This window comes from Mytilus edulis, chromosome 11, assembly GCF_963676685.1.
Source record: "Mytilus edulis chromosome 11, xbMytEdul2.2, whole genome shotgun sequence".
NCBI lineage: Eukaryota > Metazoa > Mollusca > Bivalvia > Mytilida > Mytilidae > Mytilus > Mytilus edulis.
In genome coordinates, this window is record NC_092354.1 from 40843292 (window position 1) to 40851897 (window position 8606).

Sequence of the window (8606 nt, forward strand, 5' to 3'; positions counted from 1 at the left end):
TCAAAGTGTTGACAAGGCGTTAAAAAAGCGGTACAAATGTATAAACGTATTCTAAAAGGTTTGATAATTTTCACAATGTCACCTTTATCTGTTCATGCCCCAAGTTAAGAATTTCATTAATGTTTGCACTCTTGAAGAATTTAATGGAACTGTACGCATGGTATAGATCTTTTGTGATCACACATTTTATTACAGCAAAACTAACGGGATGATTTCATAAACCCATCCTGTGTTTATTATTCATAATGATTCATATATATGCATTAACTTAACAATCGAGACCAGCACTGTATAAACTTTTCAACATACAACGACTAAATTATATCTGACATGTCAATTAAACTGTGTATTAGTTAACTATGAACGTCGGCTTAATCAAGTACATAAGTGTTGAAAATCGGCACACTAAATGCCTAGGAATCCCAAATTAAAAGAAATAAATCGCCATCAAAGGGACGTGTTGGTAATTATTCCATATATTGAGGATTTTGTCAAATCAGTGAAGTCGTCTGTCATTGCAGCTAAAAGGACTGATTTGAAGATATATACCTTGGATACGTAAATGTTCGAACTGAGGCTGTTGACCTTCATCGCCAAACAAGTTCCGAAAATGAAGATCGCGAGAAGGAATAGACAGAGAAAAATTTGCCCTCAGTAGCAGTATTTGATCCTGTAACGAGTTTAGTTTTAGATGCTAAAAGGAATAAGCGTGGAGTTTTGTTTAATTAAGAGGAAAATTAAGCACGATATTTCAATAATTCGTAACAGTTTCCGAGTTTTAAACTTATATCTGTGATGCATGATAATTCAAAAGGAAAAAGTTGTGAGAAACTTTTCTTGGTGTCTAAAGTTAATATACAAAAAGATGCAGAATTGGTTTGGGACTATGGAGAGACCAAGAGAGATAGGATTCTAGGGAACCCTTGGTTGACCGGATAACTCTGTCGCTTCTAAATTAAATGTAAAATGTCAATTATCAGTGGGTAAGTAGTCGAGGTATAAAATAATTCATCGATTAATTTTTATATATTCGAATTCAATATTTGGTAAAATTTGTCTAGAGACTAGGTGATAGTGGTCAGGCTAGCGCTTCGGGCACAAGCTTTAAAGTTGTGCGCACAAGTTTCAATAATTGAAAACTATACTTGAACAATGTTGAAAGAATGACTGTAATATCTTTTTTTCTTTCAAATTGAAGTGTGGATCACATGTTTGATGTTATTTCGAATAGATACAGTCATACCTTAACTAATTAAGAAAAAAAACCAATATTTAATTTCATTAAAGTTTTTCGTATATAAAATATACGTAACAGTGAGGATTAGTGAGTGACTTGATTAAATGTGAAACAATTATATGTATGTTTACAAAAGATCAGGAATTTGTATATTTATCGAAAGGTCATTTATTGTTTTACTGCATAAATTGATTGAATAGAATTATTTAAATTGGTAATAAATATCAATAAAGATAAATACATTGTATTCCAGAATTCATCTATGCAAATCACAGGAAAATAATTATTTGGTTGCGTCAATACAAATATTCAGCGATTGTTTTCAACAAACTTTAATATACTCTGTTCTAATAATAAACATTATGCAACTAGATAACAACAACACATAAAAATCAGGACAAACAGGTAAAAATGTACTAGAGCGAACATGAATAAGGGCGAACGGACCCGGATTCTGTTTTATACAATATAACAACTAATTTGATGTTATATGAGGGTCCACACCAGTCCATATGGACTAATACCTATAAAGATAAACAAGGAATGCAGGATATAACTACCGACCGAAAGCAATGTAAGTAAAAGGCAGTGGCTATTTTGCCGGCTCCGGACTATATGAAAGACATTTTATTGAAAAAAAATTATCATCGGCGCAAATGATATATGTGGCTACTAGCTGAGATTTCAATAATGTTTTAGTCTTTGAATAGATATAGGATAACCATAATTTCGTATGTCGAACAGTTCCACCACCAAAAAATAAACGAAAACTTAATTAACAATCATAACACAACAACCTTATATATACACTATTTACATAAGAATCTTTAAGTTTTTATGACTTTTTACATGGGAAGTTTACAGTTTTTTACTTTTGCTTGGGAAGTTAACGATTTGAAGACTTTTTACATACAAAGTTAAGAATGTTTATGATTGTGTACTTCAAGCAGTTTATATTATTTTGGTATACTGGTATCAAATGTAATAACATTTACAGCATAAATCACATAAATATTTTTTAGATAATTCGGATATCAGAAAAAACTAAATTTATAGTCTTTGACCTTTAATAATTGACCTTTATATCTTTAAAGTTAATATGACACTAATTTATTTACTGTGTATTATGAGAGTAAATAGATAAAACTATTTAATGTTAATTCACATATTCATTAACTGAGACTTTAAGATTTAATAAAAATAATTATACTTTTAAAAATTGTATTAAGTAGACTAGATTTTCAAATGTTTGTTTAATTATTCATTGCTGCCCCTCCCATCCTTGCACCCACTCTTCATGCATCTATTTTTTGCTTAGTCTTTCATCACCAGTTGATATAGTGCATTCTGTATGAGGAACACTGACCTTCGTGATTGGAATTTTATTTTGAGACATCAGGTCAGATGTGACTCTGTATACATTTTCTATTTTTGTATTGTCCATTAATACTTGAATTGTCATTTTATATGTGAGGTTTTCTTCACGCACATCAACATTTGCGGTTAGGATGTTCATAATTGTTTGTAAAATTGTTTGTTTTAAGACCGGCAAAATAGCAAAACTCTATATAAATCGCTTTTTTACCGAAGCCGATAAAATAGACCCTTGCTAAGAGATGGATGTCCATCAATGTCTTTATCATGTTTATCTTTTAACAGTGTGAATGTGAAAAATTGTGAGCTCTGCACATCGTCCTCAAGCAATTTTCATGTTAATGGTCATGCAGAATAAAGTAATAGAAATAGCTTCCAAGGTAGTGTGAATGATATGAGAATGAACATGTAGTTTGGTATGAACTTTAAAGTATTCTTGTACTAATCTTTGAAATGAAAGAGCTGAACATTGACTACAAATTGATATAAAAATGTGTGTACACCTAAGTAATACATGTATATTCTTAAGGGCCTCCGGAAAAAACAGTCCTACAGCTTACGATCTTAACCTCTTTAAATATGTAAGAAACTGTTATAATATACCATTTAAGCTGGGGTCACACATTCACGATTTTTACTGCCGTCCTTGACAGGACCATTCCCGATTAAAATTTGTCAAAAGTCTGATCAAGATCCTGTGAATCGTGGATGGAAATTCAAACTTTAATTAAAATTTGTAAAGAAAATAATTTAATCACGACAACAATCAGATATTGTTCAGGAAGCGTCCAGATTCAGCCGTTTTCAGCCGAATTTGTCCCGATTATCCCGTTCTAAATCCGATTCTAATCTGATTCATATCTTTGGCCAGGTAAAACAGCCCGATTCTGTCCAGACAACATCCCGAAGTTGCCGAATGCGATCCGACAGAGACCCGACAGTGACCAGACAGTGAACCGACTCCAACGGAAACAATCCGTTAGAAACCGTTCCACGTGACAGTCCCGTCCTATAGAAAAATCGTGCGACGGTAGATAATCACTTCAGCCTCAGCACTTCTACACACAGCTATAAACAGATTGTTTCCATTTAAAATAGATAATCCTTATCCAGAGATAGTAAGTTATTATGGGATTTAGTTATGATAATGTTTTTTTTATGTTAAATGTTTAGATTAATGTAAAATGTAACACGTGAAGATAGTTATGAGATTATTTGGGGTGTAAATTTGTAGATAGGTATGAGATTTAGTTATGAAATTTAATTATGAGATTTATGAGCATTTATATGTTTCTTTTAATTACATTGCTTTTCTTTTCTGTATTTTCAGTTAGATGTTTGTTGACCTGGTACGACAGTGTTCGAACGAGGTATGGTAAACTGGCTGCCCGACCCTCTGGATCAGGAGCAGAACTGACTGACCGTGAGAGGTGGATACTGGATAACCTTAAATTTCACAAGCCATATGTCCACCGTGTGAAGAAGAAGACGCCTGTAAGTGTGAGTATTATGCAAACAACTGAATTTATTTTATTCATGCAATATTATGCAAATAGCTGAATGCATTTATTCATACAAGTATTATGCAAATAGCTGAATGTATTTATTCATGCAAGTATTATGCAAATAGCTGAATGTATTTATTCATGCAAGTAATTTGCAAATAGCTGAATGTATTTATTCATGCAAGTATTATGCAAATAAATGAATGTATTCATTCAATTTTGATCAAAGCTAAAAATAAACAAATATTTAAGTTTGGATAAATTTTAAATACTATTTGATATTTCATTTTTGACATATACATAGGTATAATTCAAACATTCCATTGTTTTCAGTATTATTGCGTTCAATAATTAAATTATTAATTATGTTTGTTTCTGTACTTTCAGCTTAAAGTAAAAATTACTTCTGCTACTGATGCTACTGTAGACGACGCTTCATCCTCAATTGCAGATGAGGAATCAACGCAGGACATGCAGCACAGGCATGACGAGGACATTGCCGACATCAATATGGTACTTGATGGACTTGAAGATCCTGTAGCAACTCATACGACCATTTCCCTAGAACAGATGCCTCATTCCTCCACGGGAGGCAAGAAAAACTATAATTTCAAGAAAATGAAAACAGCGTGTGCATATTTGTAATCATTAAATAGCAAAAAATATAATCATTGATACACAAAATATTACAGCTGAGTGATTCAGGCTTTTCAAATTCAAAACCTTGTCATATCTGATTGAATAATCTCATTTACCTTAGAATACTTTTGATCTTTTAGACAGAGAATATAAATCCTTGTAACATATGCATGAAGGTCAAACTATAGATGCATAAAATAAAAGATGCTGTTAAAAAAATCAGCTGAAATTTTTTTGAAAGTTCACCTTGATAGACAAAGGTGATGTTATTCAACTGAACATTGAACTTGAATCCCTTGAACCAAATCTTATATGATACACTTCACATTACTTTTGTTAGTTTAATTGTTTAAGTTTATAAATGTCTCTTAATTGTACTACATTTGACAAAAAAAAGCTATTTCAAAAATGTTGCTATACTGATAACAAAATGGATGTCGAGTTTAATAGAGACGATTTTTACTTTAACAGTTCAGGAGTTATGATATTTGTGATATTGAAAATGCTAGGACACAAATAATTGTAAAAAAATTGCTTTGCTGTCACTCTGAAAGCCTCTTGTCTTTTTTTTGTTTCGTTTTCCAATGAGAATACCATACAACAAACTATAATTAAGACAACGTAGCGGAGCCTCTAGTTTAATTTGTTTACAAATGACATTTGCGATTTTCCTCTCAAATATTTTGTTATATATGTACTTTAGCAATATATTTGTATGCCTCAATCAATTTTGTAGTACATTCCTTTTACTCCACTTTCTTTATAACTACAGCATTCAAACCCAACTAAATGCTAGTTTAGATCCAATATATACCTGATTGTGAAGCATATGCTAATTTATTTCATAGGAGTGAAAGAAGAGACTACTACACGAAGAAAGACGAAGCATGTATGAAATTGAAGGAAGTGATGAGTATTATCATTATGGAATGGATCAGTCAAAGACTAACATTCCACACTTTAAGGGATGGACTCATCAAAGGTATACAGTTGTACATTATCAATTATCCAAGTAATAAGATATAAGATGATCAGTAAGTCACCATAACATTTTAATCAGTTTTTATTCTGTCAAAATTTATCTGGATTTGAAACTACAAAATCTCATAATTATGAATTTAAATTTGGTTTGATAATTGTTAGGTAAAAGGAAAAGATAAAACATTGAGTTATTCACCACAGCGATTGTTATGGTCTATTATATTATAGGATTAAACGCCGAAGGACTTTTGTGATATGTTTGTAAGTGACTTGGTCCAGTTTATACACCAATTAATTCCTTTAAAAGGCGTCCAATCTTTATAATTCTTTTAAATTGGAGATAGGGAATATCATTTTTTTCACACTCGTTACCTCTATTACACGTAAATTGTATTTTGATGTCATTGAATATGCCTGGCGCATGAATATATTTGTTGGTTAACGGCCTGGTGCATGCATATATTTGTTGGTTAACGCAAAAATATGTACTCAATGCAAATTGATGTCTGATAAAAATAAAACTGCAAAAACTCTTATTATCATTCAAACAAAAGTTTATGTGTAATATTTTATTAAACGATTAACTTGCAGTGAAAATAAAAAAAAAAAAATAACGTCGTTGTTATTATCACCGCCATCTTGTTTACATTGGTTACGTAAAGAAGTTCGGTGCACGTCGTCTATCGAAAAATAACCAAAGTCAACATCAACTCGACCAATCAGATCAACATATTCCCTTATATGGAAATCCTATAAGAATTATTGTACAATATTTCTACCAGATTGCAAAAACAATGTGTCAAATCAAACAATAATGATCATTTGATAAGGCATGCAAAATTTAAAAGTTATTTACATATCTGTAAGAAGTGTGATGTCTGGAAAGGGTAATTGTGTCAAAAATGATAACACTGAATTGATGTTTATAATAATTTTTATTATCAATTTTTCAATTGTTTTAAAATGTATATACAAATGGTACAAATGAGTAGATTTCAGATCAATATATTTGACAAGTTGAAGTTCCAAAATATCCATTTATGTGGCCGACATGAGCTAGTTCATTGACATTAGAATATAGTCCGATTTGCAGATTTCCAGAGGTTGAATTAGCTTCATTAATTTAAAAACAACATAGAATTTAGTATTCACTTGATATGGAGGATAAAACAAATGAACAGATTGACTATACACACCTGTCCCTTATGTTATCTTGTTTTTAGCTCTACCTTTTTTTTAGCTTATTGTTTATGTTACAATCTGGAAAAAATCAGTATTGATGCAATATTCTAAATATATATTTATAAGTACGTCTGAACCAGTGACAACTCTACAACAGATTTATCCATCGGATCACCAGCAGTGATGGTGATACATGGCTGTGTACATATTGTATATACAACTTGTCTAAATATCAACCCAACAGTGTTAGATCTGTAAATAACATCTTCATGCCCTATATATCATGTACTGTAGTACGCTAGATTAAGACTGACGTGAAAAGGTAACACCCGGCTACTGAAAGCTTCATTTTAATGAAGCCCAGGTGGTCGTGTGGTCTAGCGCACCGGTTACAGTGCAGACGATTTGGTGTCACGATATCTCAGTAGCATGGGTTCTAATCCCGACGAGAGAACAACAAACAATTTACAGATCTAACATTGTTTGGCTGATGTTTAGACGAGTTATATATATATATTTATATATATCCAGATATATGGTTGAAACCTTTACACTTAGTCTTCAACAGTAGTGATTAAGACTCTTGTTCTACAAAGGAATCTGGCTTAAGAGTTGTTTTATGTTCCATTTATGGGTATTATGTTTTCTGGTCTGTGTTTCTGTGTGTTCGTTCGTCCGTCTGTTCCGCTTCAGGTTAAATTTTTTGGTTAATGTAGTTTTTGATGAAGTTGAAGTCCCACCAACTCGATACGTAATACACATGTTCCTTATGATATTATCTTTCTACTTGTAATGCATTTTAACACTGTGTATTCAGACAAATGTCAGATAAACCAACGCAAATATTTTTGATAGTCTGATACAAAAAGATTAAATATTTGTTGGCCCATTTAGAAAAAAATATATGTTCAATGATTTCCTGTTAGATCTAGTTTGCAGACACTATAATTGCAATAACTTTAAAATGACATGTTTAAGTACACATTCATACATTCAAAAATAATTTTAATGATACTGATTAACACAAAATATTAGTGGTGAGTGATGTATGCTCTTGTGAGCCTCTTGTTATATATACCAGTAATTGCTATTAGTGCATTGTATAATAGCAAAATATTATGACCATACTCAACTTATTGCACATAACATGCTTGTAAGTTTATCTATGCACAGTCCCAAAAAATCGGAAGGTCAAATAGGATATTAAGCATGTAGCAGTACAATATAAATGTAAAAATTTCTGTTTAATTTAACTTATAGTTTTGTACTCTTGATCCTTGAATTCAAAAACATGTATATAATGCGCTGTTAGGTTTTTTGAGTCACTAGGGAAAGTAGCTTGTTTGTGATTTGATTATTTGTTGCTGGGTTGCTGTCCATAGACAAATATTCCCTTCTTCTATATATATGTAGAATATGTCTTAGTTATTGATAAGTTTGTTGTTGTTTAGGCTTATTTGTCATTCCTTTTGAAGGGACATACACATGAGGACATTGATCAACGATTTTCAGTAATTTCACACAGATTACGACGGGTTTATGCCATGACTCTTCCTCAGCTACGAAAGGAAACAGAATCAAGTTTTCATGATAAATCACACCAGAAAGTGTTAGCATGTGTACGAGATGTCAAATCATGGTTAGACACTTCTCTTCGTTAGATGTCATTCCATACCTTCCAACATCAG

General features: G+C 31.7%; 1 long non-coding RNA gene across 1 annotated transcript; it reads left to right on the forward strand.

The window, feature by feature from the left end:
* Positions 1–2903: 2903 nt before the first annotated feature.
* On the forward strand, positions 2904–8606 carry LOC139494845 (uncharacterized). Its single transcript, XR_011657179.1, has 4 exons — positions 2904–3729; positions 3942–4111; positions 4504–5737; positions 8394–8606. It is a non-coding gene; the product is annotated as an uncharacterized lncRNA (long non-coding RNA).